Here is a 22,177-nt window from a genome sequence, read left to right on the forward strand (position 1 = left end):
TGTTGCACCGTCTTTTTGCAGACAGGACATTAAACATTACGTACGACCAAACCTGCAGTTCGCCGGTTCATTCGCAAAAGTGTGTCGCGACGCAGGGACATTTTGCTTAATATTTTTTGTGTAATAATTTATAGTCCACCACGTGATAAGAGTGTCATTACGATTATCTTACATAGTAGAACAACAAAATTAGAGGTACGGCGGGTGGTCTGTTCATTTGGGTGTGAATCGAGGTGCCAAGACATTTCACTTGATCTTAGAACTAGAAGCAAACATGTGGTGTGCGCGCACAACGAAATAAATGATGGGAGGGGGAGGGAAAGAGAAGAGTATATGTATATGTAGCACGGAATAGAACAGGTGCAATCATACTAGCACTAATGCACCAGATCCCATCAGAACTCTCCAGTTAAGCATGCTTGGACGAGAGTAGTACAAGGATGGTGACATCTTGGGAAGTCCTCGTGTTACACCCTTTTGTTTGTGCATGGGGCGTTAAACGTTGCACGCAACTGGAGTCATGGTTCGCCGGTTCATTCACAAATGTGGGTCGTGGCACCGAGACATTTTGCTTTATATTTTTTGTGTATTCATTTATAGTCCACCACGTGATATGAGTGTCATTACGAGTATCTTAGATAGTAGAAAATTAAAAACAGAGGTGCGGCGGGTAGCCCGTTCATCTGGGCGTGAGTCGAGACACGGGAGAATTTCGCTTGATATTAAAACTAGAAGCATAAGTGCAGTATGCGCGCATAACCAAAAAAATTATGGGAGGGGGATGGGAAGGTGAAGGGGTATATGTATATGCAATACAAAATGGGACAGGTGCGATCATACCAGCACTAATGCACCATATCCAATTAGAACTCTCTAGTTAAGCATGTTTGTGGGAGAGTAGTACTAGGATGGGTGACCTCCTGGGAAGTCCTCGTGTTGCAGCCTTCTTTTTGCAGATGGAGCGTTAAACATTATGCAGAACAAGAGCTACAATTTGTCGGTTCATTCGCAAACGTGAGTCGCAGTGCTGAGACATTTTGTTTAATATTTGTCATGCATTTATTTAGAGTGCACCACGTGATAAGAGTATCATTACAAGTATCCTACATAGTAGAACAACGAAAACAGAGGTGCAGCAGGCAGTCCATTCATCTAGGCGTGAGTTGAGGTGCCGGGGCATTTAGTTTGATATTAAAACTAGAAGTAGAGGTGCAGTATCTGCGCACAACAAAACAAATGATGGGAGGGGGGAGGGAAGGAGAAGGGTTATATGTATTGGCAGTGCAAAATGAGACTGGTATGATCGTACTAGCATTAATACACTGGATCGCATCAGAACTTCACCGTGAAGCGTATTTGGGCGAGAGTAGTACTAGGATGGGTGACCTCTTGGGAAGTCTTTGTGTCGCTCCCATTTTTTTACGGACAGGGTGATAAACGTTCGCGCGACCGGAGCCACAGTTCGTCAGCGTGAGTCGTGGTGCCGGGACATTTTACTTAATATTTTTTATGAATTCACTTATAGTCTAGCACATGATAAACGTGTCATTACGAACATCTTACATAGTAGAACAAAAAAAAATGAGGTGCGGCGGGCGGTCCGTTCTTCTGGGCATGAGTCGAGTCATCAGGGCATTTCGCTTGATATTAGAACTAGATGCAGAGGTACAGTGTGCGTGTACAACGAAACAAATTTTGAGAGGGGGAAGGACAGAGAATGGATATATGCATTTGCAGCAGAAAATAGGACTGGTTCGATTATACCACTTGGGCGAGAGTACTACTAGGATAGGTGACCTCCTAGGAAGTTCTCATGTTGCACCCTTCTTTTTACGGATGGGGCGTCAACCATTATGCGCGATCGGAGCCACAATCCACCAGTATGGGTCGCAGTGCTGTGACATTTTTCTTAATATTTTTCATGTATTCATTATAGTCCACCACGTAATAAGAGTGTCATTATGAGCATCTTACGTAGTAAAATAACAAAAAATAAGGTACGATAGGCAGTTCGTTCAACTGGACGTGAGTCGAGGTGTCGTGGCATTTTGCTTAATATTAGAACTAGAAGTAAAGGTACGGTGAGTGCGCACAATGAAACTAATGATGGGAGGGGTGAAGGAAGGAGAACAGGTGTATGCAATTGTAGCGCTGAATGGGATAGGTCAATCATACAAGCACTAATACATCAGATCCCATTAGAAATTTGCAGTTAAGATGGCTTGGGCGAGAGTAGTACTAGGATGGGTGACCTCCTTAGAAGTCCTCGTGTTGCACCATTTTTTTGTGTGGACAAGGCGTCAAATGTTACACGCGACCGGAGCCACAATCTATCAGTGTGATTCGCAGTGCCGTGGCATTTTTCTTAAAATTTTTTGTGCATTCATTATAGTTCACCACGTAGTAAGAGTGTCATTACGAGCATCTTACATAGTAGAATAACAAAAAATGAGAGACGATAGGCAGTCAGTTCCTGGGCGTGAGTCGAGGCACTAGGGCATTTTGCTTGATATTAGAACTAGAAACATAGATGCGGTATGCCTGTACAGCGAAACAAATGATGGGAGGGGGGAGGGAAGGAGAAGAGGTATATGTATTTGTAGTGGAAAATGGGACGGTTGCGATCATACAAACACTAATGCACAGTGTAGTCAAGCGTGCTTGGACGAGATTAGTACTAGGATGGGTGACCTCCTAGGAAGTCCTCGTGTTACACCCATCTTTTTGTAGATGGGGTGTTAAACATTACGCGCGATAGGGGCCATAGTTTGCCAGCGTGAGTCGCGGGGCCGGGATATTTTGCTTAATATTTTTTGTGCATTCATTTATAGTCTACCATGTGATAAGAGTGTCATTACAAGCATCTTGCATAGTAAAACAACGAAAAACGAGATACGGCAAGCGGTGCGTTCATCTGGGCGTGAGTCAAGGCACTGGAGCATTTCGCTTTATATTAGAACTAGAAAGAGAGGTGTGGTGTGCGCACACAATGAAACAAATGATGGGATGGAGGAGGGAAGGAGAAGGGGTCTATGTACTTGCAGCACGGAATGGAAGGGGTGTGATCATACCTTCACTAATGCACTGGATCCCATTGAACTCCATAGTTAAGTGTGTTTAGGCAGAAGTAGTACTAGGATGGGTGACCTCTTGGGAAGTCCTCATGTTCCACTTGTCTTTTTATTGATAGGGCGTTAAACGTTATGCGTGATCGGACCCACAGTCCCCTGGAGTGAGTCGTGACGCTGGGACATTTTGCTTAATATTTTTTGTGCATTTATTTATTGTCCACCACAGATAAGAGTATCATTACGAGCATCTTACATAGTAGAGCAAGAAAAAATGAGAAGCAGTGGACGGTTTGTTCATTTGGGCGTGAGTTGAAGCTCCAGAGTATTTTTCTCTATATTAGAACTAGAAACAGAGGTGCGGTGTTCATGCACAACGAAACAAATGACGGGAGGGGAGAGGGAAGGGGAAGGTGTATATGTATTTACAGCACATAATGGACTGGTGCGATCATGCTAACACTAATGCACTGGATCCCATCAGAACTCCGCGGTGAAGCATGCTTGTATGAGAGTAGTAATAGGATGGGTTACCTCCTGGGAAGTCCTCTTGTTGCACCCGTCTTTTTGCATACGGGGCATTAAACGTTACATGCAATTGGAGCCACAGTCTGCTAGCATGAGTCGTGGTGTTGAATTATTTTGCTTAATATTTTTCATGCATTCATTCATAGTTCATCACGAGATAAGAGTGTCATTACGAGTATCTTACATAGTATAGCAACAAAAAATAAGTTTCGGGGGGCTATCTGTTCATCTGGGCATGAGTCGAGCCACTGAAGCATTTCGTTTGACATTGAAACTAGAAGCAGAGGTGCGGTGTGTGAGCACAACAAAAGAAATGACGAGAGGAGGCAGAGAAAGAGAAGGGGCACTTGCATTTACAGCATGAAATTGTACGGGTGCAATCATACCAGCACTAATGTAGTAGATCCATCAGAACTCTACAGTTAAGCGTGCTTGGGCGAGAGAAGTACTAGGATGTTTGACCTCCTAGGAAGTCCTTGTATTTCACCCGTCTTTTTGCGAACGGGGTGTTAAGCATTATGCAAAATCGGAGCCACACTTTGCCGATTTAATTGTCGACGTGAATCGCGGCATCGAGGCATTTTGCTTGATATATTTCGTGTATTCATTTATAGTTCTCCACGTAATAAGAGTGTCATTACGAATATCTTACATAGTAGAAAAATAAAAAATGAGGTACGGCGGGCGGTCCGTTCATCTGGGCGTGAGTCGAGGCGTCGGGGCATTTTGCTTGATATTAGAACTAGAAGCAGAGGCACGGTGTGCATGCACAGCAAAAAAAATGATGGGAGGGGGGAGGGAAGGAGAAAGAGCACATGCATTTACAGTGCGAAATGGTAAGAGTACGATCATACAAGCACTAATGCACCAGATCATATCAAAATTTCATAGTTAAGCGTGTTTGGGCGAGAGTAGTGCTATGATGGGTGACTACCTAGGAAGTCCTTGTGTTGCACCTGTCTTTTTACAAACGGGGCATTAAACATTACACACACATCCTTCAAATGCATGTGCCCCTTCTGCTTCCCTCCCCTATTCTATCATTTCTTTCATTGTGTTCAGGTAGCTCATCTTTGCTTCTAGTTCTAATATCAAGCGAAATGCCCCGGTACCTCGACTAATGCCTAGATGAACGAACGACCCACCGCATCTTTGTTTTCATTTTTTTACTATTTAAGATGCTTGTAATGACATTTTTATCATGTGATAGATTATAAATGAATGCACAAAAAGTATTAAGCAAAATGCCCCAGCGCCACGACTCACGCCAACGAATGAACTGGCGGACCGTGGCTCTGATCGCGTGTAACATTTAACACCCCGTCCGCAATAAGACGAATGTAACACAAGGACTTCCCAGGAGGCCACCCATCCTAATGCCACTCTCGTCCAAGCACGCTTAGCTGTGAGTTCTGAGGGATCTAGTGCATTAGTGCTAGTATGATCGCACCCGTCCTATTCCGCGCTGCAAATGTATATACCCGTTCTCCGTCCCTCCCCCTCCCATCATTTTTTTTGCTGCACGCACGTACCTCACCTTTGCTTTTAACTCTAATATCATGCTAAATGCCCTTGCGGCTCGACTCACTCCCAGATGAACGGACCGCCTGCCACACCTTGTTTTTCGTTGTTCTACTCTGTAAGATTCACGTAATGGCATTCTTACCACATGGTAGACTATAAATAAATGCACGAAAAATATTATGGAAAATGCTCAAGCATCGCGACTCACGTTTGCGAATGTACTAGTGGACCGTGGTTCCGGTCGCGTGTAACGTTTAATGCCTCGTGTGCAAAAAAATAGGAGCAACACAAGGACTTCTAAAGAGGTCACCCATCCTAGTATTACTGTCAACCAAGCACTCTTAATTGTGGAATTCTGATGTGTTTCGGTGCATTAGTGCTAGTATAATCGCACCTCTTTTATTACGCATTGCAAATACATGTGCCCTTTCTCCTTCCCTCCCCCCTTCCATCATTTGCTTCGCTGTGCGCGCACACCTCACCTCTGCTTCTAGTTCTAATATCAAGCAAAATGTCCTGGCGTCTCGACTCACACCCAAATGAATGGACCGTCCATTGTACATCTATTTTTATTGTTCTATTATTTAAGATGCTAGTAAGGAAAATCACAATGAATGAAATCACGACCATGGCTCTGGTTGCGTGTAACGTTTAATGTTCCATCCATAAAAAGATGGGTGCAACACGAGCATTTCCCAAGAGATCCCCCAATCATGATACTACTCTCGCACAATCACACTTAACTAGGGAGTTCTGATGGGATCCAGTACATTAGTGTTGGTATGGTCGTACCCTTCCAATTTTACGCTCAAATGCATCTACCCCTACTCCTTCCCTTCCTCCTCCGTCATTTGTTTCGCTGTGCGCGCACACCGCACCTCTGCTTCTATTTTTAATATCAAAAGAAATACCCCAGCAGCTCGACTCATGCTCAAATGAATGGACAGTCCACCGCACCTCGTTTTTTGTTATTCTACTATGTAAGATGCTCGTAATAACACTCTTATCACATAGTGGACTATAAATGAATGCACAAAAAATATTAAGCAAAATGTCTTGGTGCCGTGACTCACATTTGCGAATGAACTGGCGAATCGTGGCTCTAGTCGCGTGTAATGTCTAACGCCCTGTATGCAAAAAGAAGGGTGCAACACAAAGACTTCAAAGTAGGTCTCCCATCCTAAAACTACTCTCGCCCAAGCACGCTTAACTACAGAGTTTTGATGGGATCTAGTGTATTAGTGCTGGCATGATCCGACCCATCCTATTTCGCGTGACAAATACATATACCCTTCTTGTTTTCTCCCCCCTTCAATCAGTTATTTCGCTGTGCGTGCACATCGCACCTCTGTTTCTAGTTCTAATATCAAGCAAAATATCCCGCGCGGCTCAACCCACACCTAGATGAACGAACTGCCCCTCGCACTTTTTTTCCATTGTTATATTATGTAAGATACTCGAAATAATACTCTTATTATGTGGTAGACTATAAAATAATGCATGGAAAATATTAAGCAAAATGCCTCGATGCCGTGACTCACGTTTGTGAATGAACTGGTAGACTGTGGCTAGAGTCGCGCGTAACGTTTAACGCTCCATCCATAAAAAGATGGGTGCAACATGAGTACTTTTCAGGAGGTCACCCATCCTAATACTACTCTCGACAAAACACGCTTAACTATGGAATTTTGATGGGATCCGGTATATTAGTGTTTGTTTGATTGCACCCATCCTAGTATTTATTCTAGGCTACAAATGCATATACTCTTTCTCCTTCCCGCCCACCTCGCATCATTTATTTAGTTGTAGGCGCACACCTTACCTCTGATTCTTGTTCTAATATAAAGAAAAAATGCTCCGGCACATCGACTCAGGTCCAGATGAATAAATCGCCCACTATACCTCTATTTTCCTTGCTCTTATATTTAAGATACCCGTAATAACACTCTTATCATATGATGGACTATAAATGATTGCACGAAAAATATTAAGCAAAATGTCCAAGCGCTGCGACTCACGCCGGCGAATGAACTAGCAAACCGTGTCTCCGATCACAAGTAAAGTTTAATGCCCCATCTGCAAAAAGACGGGTGCAACATGAGATCTTCCTAGGAAGTCGCCCATCCTAGTACTACTCTCGGCAAAACAGGCTTAGCTGCAGAGTTCATATGTGAACTGGTGCATTAGTGCTGGTGTGATCGCACGCACCCTATTTTGGCGCTGCAAATACATCTACCCATTCTCTTTCACTTCCCCCTCTATCATTTATTTCGTGTTGCGCACACACCGCACCTCTGCTTCTATTTTTAATATCAAGCGAAATACCCCAGCAACTCGACTCATGCTCAGATGAACGGACAGTCCACCGCACCTCGTTTTGTGTTATTCTACTATGTAAGATGCTCGTAATAACACTCTTATCACATGGTGGACTATAAATGAATGCACAAAAAATATTAAGCAAAATGCCTTGGTGCCGTGACTCACATTTGCGAATGAACCAACGAATCGTGGCTCTGGTCGCGTGTAATGTCTAACGCCCTGTATGCAAAAAAAGGGGTGCAACACAAAGACTTCTAAGTAGGTCTCCCATCCTAGAACGACTCTCGCCCAAGCATGCTTAACTACAGAGTTTTGATGGATCCAGTGCATTAGTGCTGGTATGATCCCACCCATCCTATTCCGCGCGACAAATACATATACCCTTCTCATTTTCTCCCCCCTCCAATAATTTATTTCGATGTGCGTGCATATCACACCTCTGTTTCTAGTTCTAATATCAAGCAAAATCTCCTGCGCAGCTCAACTCACACCTAGATGAACGAACCGCCTGCCGCACCTTTTTTTCCATTGTTCTATTATGTAAGATACTCGAAATAATACTCTTATCATGTGGTGGACTATAAAAGAATACATGAAAAATATTAAGCAAAATGCCCTGATGCCGCGACTCACGTTTGTGAATGATCCGGTAGACCGTGGCTCCAGTCGCGCGTAACGTTTAACGCTCCATCCATAAAAGGATGGGTACAACACGAGTACATTTCAGGAGGTCACGCATCCTAGTACTACTCTTGACAAAGCACGCTTAACTATGGAGTTCTGATGGGATTCGGTATATTAGTGTTTGTTTCATCGCACCCATCCTAGTACTTATTCTAGGATATAAATGCATATACTCTTTCTCCTTCCCTCCCACCTCGCATCATTTGTTTAGTTGTGGGTGCACACCCTACCTCTGATTCTAGTTCTAATATAAAAAAACACCCATCCTAGTACTACTCTCGCCAAAACATGCTTTACTACGAAGTTCTGATGGGATTCGGTGCATTAATGTTGGTATGATTTCACCTGTCACATTTTGCACTGCAAATCCATATACCCCTTCTCCTTCACTCCTCCCTCCCATAATTTGTATCGCTGTGTGCGCATACCGCAGCTCTCCTTCTAGTTCTAACATCAAGCAAAATGCCTCGATACCTTGACTCATGCTCATATGAATGGATCGCCTACCGCACCTCTGTTTTTGTTGTTCTACTATGTAAGATACTCGTAATAACACTCTTATCACGTGGTGGGCTATAATTGAGTGCACGAAAAATATTAAGCAAACTACCCCGGTGCCGTGACTCACGTTTACGAATGAACCGGCGGATTATCGTTCCGGTCCCACATAATGTTTAATGCCACGTTTAAAAAAAGAATGGTGTAACATGAGGACTTTTCAGGAGGTCACCCATCTTAGTACTACTCTCAACCAAACACTCTTAACTACGGAGTTCTGATGGGATCCGGTGAATTAGTGCTGGTATGATTGTACCCATTTTATTTCGCGCTTTAAATACATATATCCCTTTTCCTTCCCCCAAAAAGATGGGTGCAACACAAAGATTTCTCAGGAGGTCACCAATTTTAGTACTACTCTCGTCCAAGCACGCTTAATTGGGGAGTTCTGATGGGATCCGGTACATTAGTGTTAGTATGATTGCACCTTTCTAATTTTGTACTCAAATGTACGTACCCAACTCCTTCTCTCCCCCCTCCCATCATTTGTTTCAATGTGCACGCACACCGCATCTCTACTTCTAGTTCTAATATCAAGCAAAATGTCATGGCACCTCAACTCACGCCCAGATGAACAGACTGCCCGCTGCACCTTACTTTTTGTTGTTCTACTATGTAAGATACTCGTAATGACACTCGTATCATGTGGTGGACTATAAACAAATACACAAAAAATATTAAGAAAAATGCCCTCGGGCTGCGACTCACATTTGTGAATGAATCAGTGGACTGTGGCTACGGTCGTTCGTAACGTTTAACGCCCTGTCTATAAAAAGACGGGTGCAACTTGAGGTCTTCCTGGCAGATCACCCATCCTAGTACTACTCTCGCCCAAGCATGTTTAATTACGGAGTTTTGATGGAATCTAGTGCATTAGTGCTGGTATAATCAAACCCGTCTAACTTCGCACTGCAAATGCATGTGCAAGTTCTCTTTCCCTCCCCCCTCTCATCATTTGTTTCACTGTGCGCACACACCTCACCTCTTCTTTTAGTTCTAATATCAAGCGAATTACCCCAGCGCCTCGACTAACGCCTAGATGGATGGACTGCCTGCCACACCTCTATTTTTGTTGTTCTATTATGTAAGATACTCGTAATGACACTCTTATCTAGTGATGGACTATAAATGATGCACAAAAAATATTAAGTAAAATATCCCAGCACCACGATTCACGCTGACGAATGAACCGACGTACCGTGTCGCCAGTCACGCGTAATGTTTAATGTTCTGTCCGCAAAAATACAAGTACAACACCTCGTCTGCAAAAAGACAGATGCAACACGAGAACTTCTCAAGAGGTCACCCATCCTAGTACTACTATCGCCCAAGCACTCTTGACTACAGAGTTCTAATGGAATCCGGTGCATTAGTGCTAGTATGACTGCAACCGTCCCATTTCGCGTTGTAAGTACATATACCCATTTTCCTTCCCTCCCCCCTCCCGTCATTTGTTTCATTGGGCGGGCACACTGTACCTCTGCTTCTAGTTCTAATATAAAGTAAAATGCCCAAGCGCCTCGACTGACGCCCAAATGAACGGACTGTCTGCAAAATCTCTTTTTTCGTTGTTCTACTATGTAAGATACCTAAAATGAGACTCTTATCATGTGGTGGACTATAAATAAATGTACGAAAAATACTAAACAAAATGCCCTGATGCTGCGGCTCATGCCAGCGAAGAACCAATAAATTGTGTCTCCAGTCGCGCGTAATATTGAATGCCCCATCTGCAAAAAAATTTGTGTAACACGAGGACTTCCCAAGAAGTCACCCATCATAATACTACTCTCGCCTAAACACACTTAACTACGAAGTTTGATAGAATCCGGTGCATTAGTGCTGGTATGATAGCACCAATTCCATTCCACGCTGCAAATACATATATCCCTTCTCCTTCCCTCCCCCTTCTCATCATTTCTTTGTTGTGCTTGCATACTGTAACTCTGCTTCTAATTTATTATCAAGCGAAATGCCCCTGCTTCGACTTACACCCGGATGAAGGAACCATCTGCCGCACCTCTGTTTTCATTTTTCTACTATGTAATATGCTTGTAATGATATCACGTGGTGTACCATAAATAAATGCACAAAAAATATTAAGCAAAATGCCCTGACACCATGACTCATTCTGGCGAATCAACCGGCGGGTCGTGTCTCCAGTCGCGCATAACGTTTAATGCTCTGTCCGCAAAAAGACGTGTGTAACACGTGGACTACCCAGAAAGTCACCCATCCTAGTACTACTCTCGCCCAAGCATGCTTAACTGCAGAGTTCTGATGGGTTCTGGTGCATTAGTGCTAGTATAATCGCACCGTTACCATTCCGCGCTACTAATGCATGGACCCCTACTCATTCCCTCCCCCCACCCATCATTTGTTTTGATGTGCGTGCACACCGCACCTCTGCTTCTAGTTCTAATATCAAGCGAAATACCCCAGCACCTCAACTTATGCTCAAATAAACGGATCGCCTGCCGCACCTCTTTTTCTGTTGTTCCACTATTTAAGATGCTCGTAATGATACTCTTATTACGTGGTGGACTATAAATGAATGCACGAAAAAGATAAAGCAAAATGTCCCGGTGCCACTACTAATATTTGCGAATAAACAGGGGGACTGTTGTTTTGATCATGACTAACATTTAACTCTCTATCTGGAAAAAGAATGGTGTAACTCGAGGACTTCCCAAGAGGTCACCCATCCTATCACTACTCTCGCCCAAGCATGATTAACTGTAGAGTTCTGATGGGATCCAGTTATTAGTGCTGATATGATCGCACTTGTCCTATGTCGTGCTCCATATACATATACCCCTTCTCCTTCCCTCCCCCCTCCTACAATTTGTTTGGCTTTGTGCGCAAAACTCACCTCTATTTTTAATTCTAATATCAAGCGAAATGCCCCGACGCCTCGACTCACGCCCAGATGAACGGCCCACCTGCCGCATCTCTGTTTTCATTGTTCTACTAATTAAGATGCTTATAATGACACTCTTATCATGTGGTGGACTTTAAATGAATGCATAAAAAATATTAAGTAAAATGCCCCAACACCGGGACTCACATCGGCAAATGAACCGGAGGACCGTCACTCCGGTTGCGCGTAACGTTTAACTTCCCATCTGCAAAAAGATGGGTGCAACACGAGTACTTTTTAGGAGGTCACGCATCCTAGTACTACTCTCGTCCAAACACACTTAATGCAGAGTTCTAGTGGGATTCGATGCATTAATGCTGGTATGATCGCACCCATCCCATTCCGTCTTGTAAATGCATATACCCGTTTTCCATCCTTACCCCTCCCGTCATTTGTTTCGCTGTACACGCACACTGCACCTTTGCTTCTAGTTCTAATATAAAGTAAAATGTCTCGGTGTATCGACTCACACTTAGATAAACGGACTGTCTGCCGCACCTCTGTTTTTATTGTTCTACTAATTAAGATGCTCGTAATGACACTCTTATCACATGGAGGACTATAAATGAATGTACGAAAAATATTACTAACGTTTAACTCTCTATCCGCAAAAAGAAGGGTGCAACTCGAGGACTTCCTAAGAGGTCACCCATCCTATTAATACTCTCGCCCAAGCATGATTAACTGCAGAGTTCTGATGGGAACTAGTCATTAGTGCTGATATGATCGCACTTGTCCTATGCCGTGCTCCATCTACATATACCCCTTCTCCTTCCCTCCCCCCCGCAATTTGTTTGGCTTTGCACGCAAAACTCACCTCTGCTTTTAGTTCTGATATCAAGCGAAATGCCCCGACGCCTCGACTCACGCCCAGATGAACGGCCCACTCGCCGCATCTCTGTTTTCATTGTTATACTAATTAAGATGCTCATAATGACACTCTTATCATGTGGTGGACTTTAAATGAATGCATAAAAAATATTAAGTAAAATGCTCCAGCACCGGGACTCACGTCGGCAAATGAACCGGCGGACCGTCACTCCGGTTGCGTGTAACATTTAACTTCCCATCTGCAAAAAGATGGGTGCAACACGAGTACTTTTTAGGAGGTCACGCATCCTAGTACTACTCTCGTCCGAACACGCTTAATGCAGAGTTCTAGTGGGATTCGATGCATTAATGTTGGTATGATCGCACCCATCCCATTCCGTCTTGCAAATGCATATACCCGTTCTCCATCCTTCTCCCCTCCCTTCATTTGTTTCCTTGTACATGCACACTGCACCTTTGCTTCTAGTTCTAATATAAAGTAAAATGTCTCGGTGTATCGACTCACACTTAGATGAACGGACTGCCTGCCGCACCTCTGTTTTCATTGTTCTCCTAATTAAGATGCTCGTAATGACACTCTTATCACATGGAGGACTATAAATGAATGCATGAAAAATATTAAGCAAAAATACCCTAACAACACGACTCACACCGGCGGATTGTGGCTCTGTCACGTGTAATGTTTAAAACTACATCCCTAAAAAGACGCGTGTAACACAAGAACTTCCCTCAAGGTCACCCATCCTAATACTACTCTTACCCAAGCACGCTTAACTGCGGGGTTATGATAGGATCAAGTTCATTTGTTCTAGTATGACCGCACCTCTTAAAATTTGCACTGCAAATACATATAACCCTTCTCTTTCCCTCCCCCCTCCCGTCATTTGTTTCGCTGTGCATGCACACCGCACCTTTGCTTCTAGTTCTAATATCAAGTGAAATGTCCCAACGCCTCGACTCACGTCCAGATAAGCGGACCACCCACGACACCTTGTTTTTTGTTATTCTATTATGTAAGATGCTTATAATGACACTCTTATCACGTAGTAAATTATAAATAAATTCACGAAAAATATTAAACAAAATGCCCAGGTGCCACGACTCACACTGGTGGACTGTGGCTCCGGTCACGCGAAAAATTTGTTGTCCCATCCATAAAAAGACTGGTGCAACGCCAGGACTTCCCAAGAGATAATCCGTGCTAGTACTACTTTCACCCAAGCATGTTTAACTATAGAGTTATGATGGGATCCGTTGCGTTAATGCTGGTATTATCGCACTCATCTTTTTTTGCGCTTCAAATACATATATCTGTTCTCTTTCTCTCCCCCTCCCATTATTTGTTTCGTTGTGCGCGCACACCACACCTCTGCTTCTAGTTTTAATATCAAGTAAAATGTCTCGACGCCCTGACTCACGCTCAGATAAATGAATAGCTTGCCACATCTCTATTTTTGTTGTTCTACTATGTAAGATACTCCTAATGATACGCTTATCTCATGATAAACTATAAATGAACGGGGGGATTGTGTCTCCGATCGCGCATAACGTTTAACATCCATCTGTAAAAAGACGAGTGCAAAACGAGGACTTCTCAAGAGATCACCCATCCTAGTACTATTCTTGCCCAAGCATGCTTAATTACAGAGGTTGATCCAGTGCATTAGTGCTAGTATGATTGTAACCCTTCCATTCCGCGCTGCAAATAAATATACCCCTTTTCCTTCCATCCTCCCCCCCGTCATTTGTTTTGCTATGCGCGCACACTGCATCTCTCCTTCTAGTTTAAATATCAAGCGAAATGTCCCAACACCTCTACTCACACCCAGATGAACGGGCCGCCAGCTGCACCTCTGTTTTTATTGTTCTACTATGTAAGATGCTCGTAATAACACTCTTATAGCATAGGTGTACTATAAATGAATGCAAAAAAAATATTAAGCAAAATACCTTGGCGACGTGACTCACACAGGCAGGCTGTGGCTCCAATGGTGCGTAACATTTGATGCTCCGTTTGCAAAAAGAAGGGTGCAATACGAGAACTTTCCAAGAGGTCACCAATCCTAGTACTACTCTCACCCAAGCATGTTTAACTGCGGGGTTCTGATGGGATCTGGTGCATCAGTGCTGGTATGATCGCACCTCTCAAAATCCACGCTATAAATATATATACCCCTTCTCCTTCCCTCCCCCCTTTCATCATTTGTTTCATTGTGTGTACACACCACACCTCTGCTTCTAGTTCTAATATTAAGCAAAATGCCCCAGCACCTTGACTCACGTTCAGATGAACGAACCGCCCGCCACACCTAATTTTTTATTGTTCTACAATGTAAGATGCTCGTAATGACACTCTCGTCACATGGTGGATTATAAATGAATTTATGAAAAATATTAAGCAAAATAACCCGGTGCTGTGACTCACACCGGTGGACTGTGGCTCCGGTCGTACGTAACATTTATCGCCCTGTCCGCAAGAAGACTGGTGTAACACTAGGACTTCCCAGGAGATCACCCATGCTAGTACTATTTTTGCCCAAGCACGCTTAACTGCAGAGTTCTGATTGGATTTGGTGTCTGGTATGATCGCACCCATTTTTTTCTAGGCTGCAAATACATATACCTGTTCTCTTTTCCTCCCACTCCCATTATTTGTTTCGCTGTGCATGCACACTGAACCACTGTTGCTAGTTTTAATATCAAATAAAATACCTCGGCGCCTCGACTCATGCCCAGATAAACGAACTGCCCGCTGCGCCTCTATTTTCATTTTTCTACTACGTCTGATACTTATAATGACACTCTTATCTCATGATAGACTATAAATGAATGCACAAAAAATATTAAGCAAAATTCTCCTATGTCGCGACTCACGCCGGCAAATAAACGGGTGGACCGCGTCTCAAGTTGTGCGTAAGGTTTAACACTCCGTACGCAAAAAAATTTGGTTCAACACGAGGACTCCCCAAGAGGTCACCCATCCTAGTACTATTCTCGTCCAAACATGCTTAACTACAGAGTTCAGTCCGGTGTATTAGTGTCAATATGATCGTAACCCTTACATTTCCCACTGCAAATACATATACCCTTTCTCCTTGCCTCTCCACTCCAGTAATTTGTTTCACTGTGTGCGCACACCGCACTTCTCCTTTTAGTTCAAATGTCAAGTGAAATGTCCCAACACCTCGACTCACGCTCAGATGAACTGACCACCAGCTGTACTTTTATTTTCATTTTTTTATTATGTAAGATGCTCGAAATGACACTCTTATCACGTGGTTTACTATAAATGAATGAACAATAAATATTAAGCAAAATACCTAGCAATGCCACTCATGCTGGTGAACTGTGGCTCCGGTCTCGCTAACATTTGATGCCCCATCCGTAAAAAGAAGGGTGCAACACGAGGACTTTCCAAGAGGTCACCCATTTTAGTACTACTCTCGCCCAAACATGTTTAACTGTAGAATTTTGACGGGATCCGGTGCATTAATGCTGGTATGATTCGGTCCCATTACGTGCTGTAAATACATATACCCCTTCTCCTTCCCTCCCCACCCCTAGTATTTATTTCACTTTGCGCACACACCTCACCTCTACTTCTAGTTCTAATATCAAGCAAAATGCCCCAGCTCCTCGACTCATGCCTAGATAAACAGACTACTCTCCGCACCTCTGTTTTTGTTGTTATACTATGTAAGATGCTCATAATGACACTCTTATCAAGTGACGGACTATAAATGAATGCACCAAAAAGATAAAGTAAAATGACCTGGCATTGCGTAATGTTTGATGCCCTGTCCACAAAAAGATGGGTGCAACACGAAGACTCCCAAGAGGCCACCCATCCTAGTACTACTCTCGCTTAAGCACGCATAACTGTGGAGTTCTGATGGGATCCAGTGCGTTAATGCTGGTATGATCGCACCCGTCCCGTTCCGCACTGCATATACATATACCTCTTCTCCTTTTCTCCCCCCTTCGGTCATTTATTTTGCTGTGCGCGTACACCGCACCTCTATTTCTAGTTCTAATATAGAGCAAAATGCTCTGGTACCTCGACTCACGCCAAGATGAATAGACCACCCGCCACACCTCTATTTTCATTATTCTACAATGCAAGATGCTCGTAATGACACTTTTATCTCGTGATGGATTGTAAATGAATGCACGAAAAATATTAAGCAAAATCCCCCTTCGACGCGACTCATGCCGGTGAATGAACCGGCGGACCATGTCTCCATTTGTACATAATGTTTAACACCTCATCTATAAAAAGACATGTGCAACACGAGAACTTCCTAGGAGGTCACCCACCCTAGTACTACTCTCATCCAAACACGCTTAATTGGGGAGTTATAATTGGATTCAGTGCATTAGTGCTGGTATGATCGCAACCCTTCCATTCTGCGCTGTAAATATATATACTCCTTCCCCTCCCCCCCCGGTCATTTGTTTCGATGTACGCGCACACTGCACCTCTGCTTCTAGTTTTAATATTAAGCGAAATGCCCGGGCGCCTCGACTCACGCTTAGATGAACAGACTGCCCATTGCACCTCTATTTTCGTTGTTCTACTATGTAAAATGCTCGTAATGATACTTTTATCACGTGGTGTACTATAAATGAATGTATAAAAAATATTAAAAAAAATGCCTTGTCGTCGCGACTCACGCTGGCAGACTGTCACTCTGGTCGTGCGTAACGTTCGACACCCCGTCCGCTAAAAAGAAAGGTACAACACAAGAACTTTCTAGGAGATCTCCCATTTTAATACTACTCTCGTTCAAACACGCTTAATTGTAGAGTTCTGATGAGATCTCGTGCATTAGATCTTGTATGATCATAAACGTACCATTTTGCATTGTAAATACATATACCCCTTCTCTTTCCCTCCCCCCTCCCATCGTTTGTTTTACTGTGCGTGCACACCTCACCTCTGTTTCTAGTTCTAATATCAAGCGAAATGTCTCGGTGCCTCAACTCACACCCAGATGAACAGACTGCCCGCCGAACATCTTTTTTCGTTCTACTAATTAAGATGCTTGTAATAAAAATCTTCTCACGTGGTGGACTATAAATGAATGTGTAAAAAATATTAAAAAATGCCCTAGCGACACGACTCACTCTAATGAATGCACTGGTGGACCATGGCTCCAGTCGCCCGTAATGTTTAACTCCTTGTCCGCAAAAAGATAGATACAACACGAGTACTTTTTAAGAGATCACCCATCCTAGTACTAGTTTCGTCTAAGCACGCATAACTGTGGAGTTCTAATTAGATCTGGTGCATTAGTACTGGTATGATCGCACCCGTACCATTCTGTGGTTCAAATGAATGTGTCCCTTCTCCTTCCCTCCCCCTTCCCATCATTTGTTTCGCTGTGTGCGCACAATTCACCTCTGCTTCTAGTTTTAATATCAAGCAAAATACCCAGCCCCTTGACTCACACTCAAATAAAGGGACCGCCCGCCGTACATTTGTTTTTGTTGTTTTACTATTTAAGATGCTCGTAATGACACTCTTATCATGTAGTGGACTATAAATGAATGCATGAAAAATATTAAGCAAAATACCACAGCACTGCGACTTATGCTGGCAAATGAATCGACGGACCATGACTCCAATCGCACGTAACGTTTAACACCCCGTCCGCAAAAAGATAGGTGCAACATGATAACTTTCCATGAGGTCACTCATCCTAGTACTACCCTCGCCCAAACACACTTAACTGCGGATTTATGATGGGATATGGTGCATTAGTTCTGGTATGATCTCACCCCTCCGAATCCGTGCTGCATTTACATATATGTCTTCTCCTTCCCTTCCCCCTCCCACCATTTGTTTCGCTGTGCGCGCACACCACACCTTTGCTTCTAGTTTTAATATCAAGTGAAATGTTCAGAAGCCTTGACTCACGCCCAAATGAACAAACCACCCGCCGTACTTCTCTTTTGATTTTTTTACTTTTTAAAATGCTCTTAATGATAATCTTATCACATGGTTGATTATAAATGAATGCTCAAAAAATATTAAACAAAATACCCCGATGTTGTGACTAACACCGACAAATGAATCAGCGGACCGTGGCTCAAGTAGCGGGTAATGTTTAACGCCCTGTCTGCAAAAAGACTGGTGCAACACGAGGACTTCCCATAAGGTCACCCATCCTAGTACTACTCTTGACCAAACACACTTAACTATAGAGTTAAGATGGAAAATGGTGCATTAGTGCTAGTATGATCGCACCAGTTCCATTCCGCGTTGCAAATACATATACCCCTTCTCCTTCCCTCTCCCATCCAGTCATTTGTTTCGCCATGCGTGCATACCGAACCTCTGCTTCTAGTTTTAATATCAAGCAAAATGCAACGATACCTCGACTCATGCCTAAATGAATGGATCGTCCGTTGCACCTCTGTTTTCATTTTTTTACTATATAAGATGCTCATAATGACACTCTTATCACGTGTTGAACTATAAATGAATGCACAAAAATGATAAAGCAAAATGCCCTGGCGCTGCAACTCAGATTTATGAATGAACCAACGGATCGTAGCTCCGATTGTGCGTAACATTTAATGCCCCATCCGTGAAAAAAGGGGTACAACACAAGGACTTCCCAATAGGTCCCTCATCCTAGCACTACTCTCGCCTAATCAAGATTAACTGCAGAGTTCTGATGAGATCTAGTGCATTAGTGCTGGTATAATCGCACTTGACCCATTCCGCGCTGCATAAACATATACTCCATCTCCTTCCCTCCGCCCTCCAATTATTTCTTTCATTGTGCGCGCACATTGCACCTCTTCTTCTAGTTCTAATATCAAGTGAAATGCCCCGACCCCTCGATTCATGCCCAGATGAACGAACCACTCGCCGCATCTTTGTTTTTATTATTCTACTATGTAAGATGCTCGTAATGATACTCTTATCATGTAGTGGATGATAAATGATTGCACGAAAAATATTAAGCAAAATGTCTCAGCACCGCGACTCACGACGGCAGACTGTGACTCTAGTCGCACGTAATGTTTAACATCACGTTTGAAAAAAAGATGGGTACAACATGAAGACTTCCCAGGAGGTCGCCACGACTCACATTTGCGAATGAACTGCCGGACTGTAGGTTCGGTCGCGCGTAACGTTTAATGCCCCATCTGAAAAAATATGTTTGCAACATGAGAACTTCTCAAGAGATCACCCATCTTAGTACTACTCCCGCTCAAGCACGCTTAACTGCGAAGGTCTTATGGGATCTAATGTATTACTTTTGGTATGATCTCACCATTCCATCGCGCGCAGCAAATACATATACCCCTTCTCCTTCCCTCCCCCCTCTCGTTATTTGTTTCGCTGTGCGCGCACGTTGCTACTCTACTTATAATTCTAATATCAAGTGAAATGCCCTGGCGCTTTGACTCATACCTAGATGAACGGACTGCCTTCCGCACCTCATTTTTCATTGTTTTACTATGTAAGATACTTGTAATGACACTCTTATTACGTGGTGGACTATAAATGAATGCACGAAAAATATTAAGAAAAATGTCCTAACACCACGACTCACGACGACAGACTATGACTCCGGTCGCACGTAATGTTTAACATCTTGTTTGAAAAACAGACCTGTACAACATGAAGACTTCCCAGGAGGTTGCCCATTCTAGTACTACTTTCGCCCAAGCATACTTAACTACAGAGTTCTGATGGGATCCGGTGCATTAATGCTGGTATGATCGCATTGTCCCATTCCGCGCTACATATACATATACCCTTTCTCATTCCCTTCCCCCTCTCATCATTTGTTTCATTGTGTGCGCACACCTCATCTTTGCTTCTAGTTCTAATATCAGCAAAATGACTCGGCGCCTCGACTCATGCCTAGATGAAATGACCACCCATCGCACCTCTGTTTTTATTGTTCTACTAATTAAGATGCTCGTAATGAAGTTCTTATCATGTGGTGGATTATAAATGAATACACAAAAACTATTAAGCAAAATGATCCGGTGCCGCGACTCATGCCGAAGAATAAACCGACAGACCGCAGCTTCGGTAATGCATAACGTTTAACGCTCCGTCCGCAAAAAGACTGGAGCAACACGGGGACTTCCAAGGAGGTCACCCATCCTAGTACTACTCTCACCCAGACATGCCTAACTGTGGAGTTCTAATGGGATACAGTGCATTAATGCTGGTATGATTGCACGAGTTCCATTCCATACTGCAAAAAAATATACCCCTTCTTCTTCCCTCTCCCTTCTCGTTATTTGTTTCGCTGTGCATGTACACCGCAACTCTGTTTCTAGTTCTAATATTAAGCAAAATGCCCTAACACCTCGACTCATACCCAGATAAACGGACCGCCCATCGCATCTGTATTTTCATTGTTTTACTATGTAAGATGCTCGTAATGACACTTTTATCACGTGGTGTACTATAAATGAATGCATAAAAAATATTAAGCAAAATGCCCCAGTGTCGCAACTCACGTTGGTGGACTATGGCTTCAGTTGTGCGTAACGTTTGACACCCCATCCGTAAAAAGAAGGTGCAACAAAAAGACTTCCTAAGAGGTCACCCTTCCCAGTACTACTCTTGTCAAGGTATAGTTAACTGCAGAGTTCTGATGGGATCCGATGCAATAGTGTTGGTATGATCGCGTCCATCCTATTTGGCGCTGCAAATACATATACCCCCTATCCTTCCCTCCCCTCTCTCGTCATTTATATTACTGTGCTCGCACACCACACCTCTAATTCTAGTTCTAATATAAAGCAAATTGCCCAGCGCTTCAACTCAACCCATATGAACGGATCGCCCATCGCACCTCTATTTTTGTTGTTCTACTATGTAAGATAATCGTAATGACACTATTATCTCGTGATGGAGTATAAATGAATGGACAAAAAATATTAAATAAAATGCTCCGGCGCCCGACTCACACAGGAAAATGAACTGGCAGACCGTGATTCCTATCTTGTGTAATGTTTAACTCCCCACCCGCAAAACGATGGGTGCAACACGAGGACTTCCCAAGAGGTCACCCATCCTAGTACTACTCTCGCCCAAGCAAGTTTCATTGTAGAGTTATGATGGGATCCAATGCATTAGTGCTGGTATGATCGTACCCATCCATTCTACACTCCAAATAAATATACCCCTTCTCCTTCCCTCCCCCCTCCCTGTCATTTGTTTCTTTGTGCGTGCGCATCACACCTCTGCTTCTAGTTCTAATATAGAGTGAAATGTCCTGACGCCTCGACTAACGCCTAGATGAACGAACCACCGGCTGCATCTCTATTTTCGTTGTTCTACTATCTAAGAAACTCGTAATGACACTCTTATCTCGTGATGGACTATAAATGAATGCACAAAAAATATTAAGTAAAATCACCCGACACCGCGACTCCTGCTGGTGGACTATGGCTCTGGCCGTGCGTAATGTATAACGCTCCGTCTGCAAAAAGACAGATACAACATGAGGACTTCCCAAGAGATCACCCATCCTAGTACTAACCTCCTCCAAGCATGCTTAACTGCAAAGTTCTTATGGGATCTAGTGCATTAGTGTTGATATGATCAAACCCATACCATTCTGCATTGCAAATGCATTTGCCCCTTTTCCTTCCCTTGCCCCTCCCGCCATTTATTTCGCTGTGCACGCACACCGCACTTCTACTTTTAGTTCTAATATAGAGCGAAATACTCGTGGTGCCTCAACTCACGCCCAGATGA

At 43.4% G+C, this 22,177-nt stretch overlaps 11 pseudogenes; 1 reads left to right on the forward strand and 10 right to left on the reverse strand.

The window, feature by feature from the left end:
- The first annotated feature begins 358 nt into the window (after positions 1-358).
- LOC148240056 (5S ribosomal RNA) lies at positions 359-476 on the forward strand (annotated as a pseudogene).
- A 6,254-nt stretch (positions 477-6,730) lies between these two features.
- Positions 6,731-6,849, reverse strand: LOC148240057 (5S ribosomal RNA; annotated as a pseudogene).
- A 1,974-nt stretch (positions 6,850-8,823) lies between these two features.
- LOC148240058 (5S ribosomal RNA) lies at positions 8,824-8,942 on the reverse strand (annotated as a pseudogene).
- Positions 8,943-8,994: 52 nt separating this feature from the next.
- Positions 8,995-9,113, reverse strand: LOC148240059 (5S ribosomal RNA; annotated as a pseudogene).
- An 844-nt stretch (positions 9,114-9,957) lies between these two features.
- Positions 9,958-10,076, reverse strand: LOC148240060 (5S ribosomal RNA; annotated as a pseudogene).
- An 807-nt stretch (positions 10,077-10,883) lies between these two features.
- Positions 10,884-11,002, reverse strand: LOC148240061 (5S ribosomal RNA; annotated as a pseudogene).
- A 3,458-nt stretch (positions 11,003-14,460) lies between these two features.
- LOC148240062 (5S ribosomal RNA) lies at positions 14,461-14,579 on the reverse strand (annotated as a pseudogene).
- A 1,668-nt stretch (positions 14,580-16,247) lies between these two features.
- On the reverse strand, positions 16,248-16,365 carry LOC148240063 (5S ribosomal RNA; annotated as a pseudogene).
- Positions 16,366-20,064: 3,699 nt separating this feature from the next.
- LOC148240064 (5S ribosomal RNA) lies at positions 20,065-20,183 on the reverse strand (annotated as a pseudogene).
- Positions 20,184-20,531: 348 nt separating this feature from the next.
- Positions 20,532-20,650, reverse strand: LOC148240065 (5S ribosomal RNA; annotated as a pseudogene).
- An 803-nt stretch (positions 20,651-21,453) lies between these two features.
- Positions 21,454-21,572, reverse strand: LOC148240066 (5S ribosomal RNA; annotated as a pseudogene).
- Positions 21,573-22,177: the final 605 nt, after the last annotated feature.

The sequence above is a fragment of the Carica papaya genome, chromosome 9 (genome assembly GCF_054855325.1).
Source record: "Carica papaya isolate Zhongbai chromosome 9, ASM5485532v1, whole genome shotgun sequence".
Taxonomy (NCBI): domain Eukaryota; kingdom Viridiplantae; phylum Streptophyta; class Magnoliopsida; order Brassicales; family Caricaceae; genus Carica; species Carica papaya.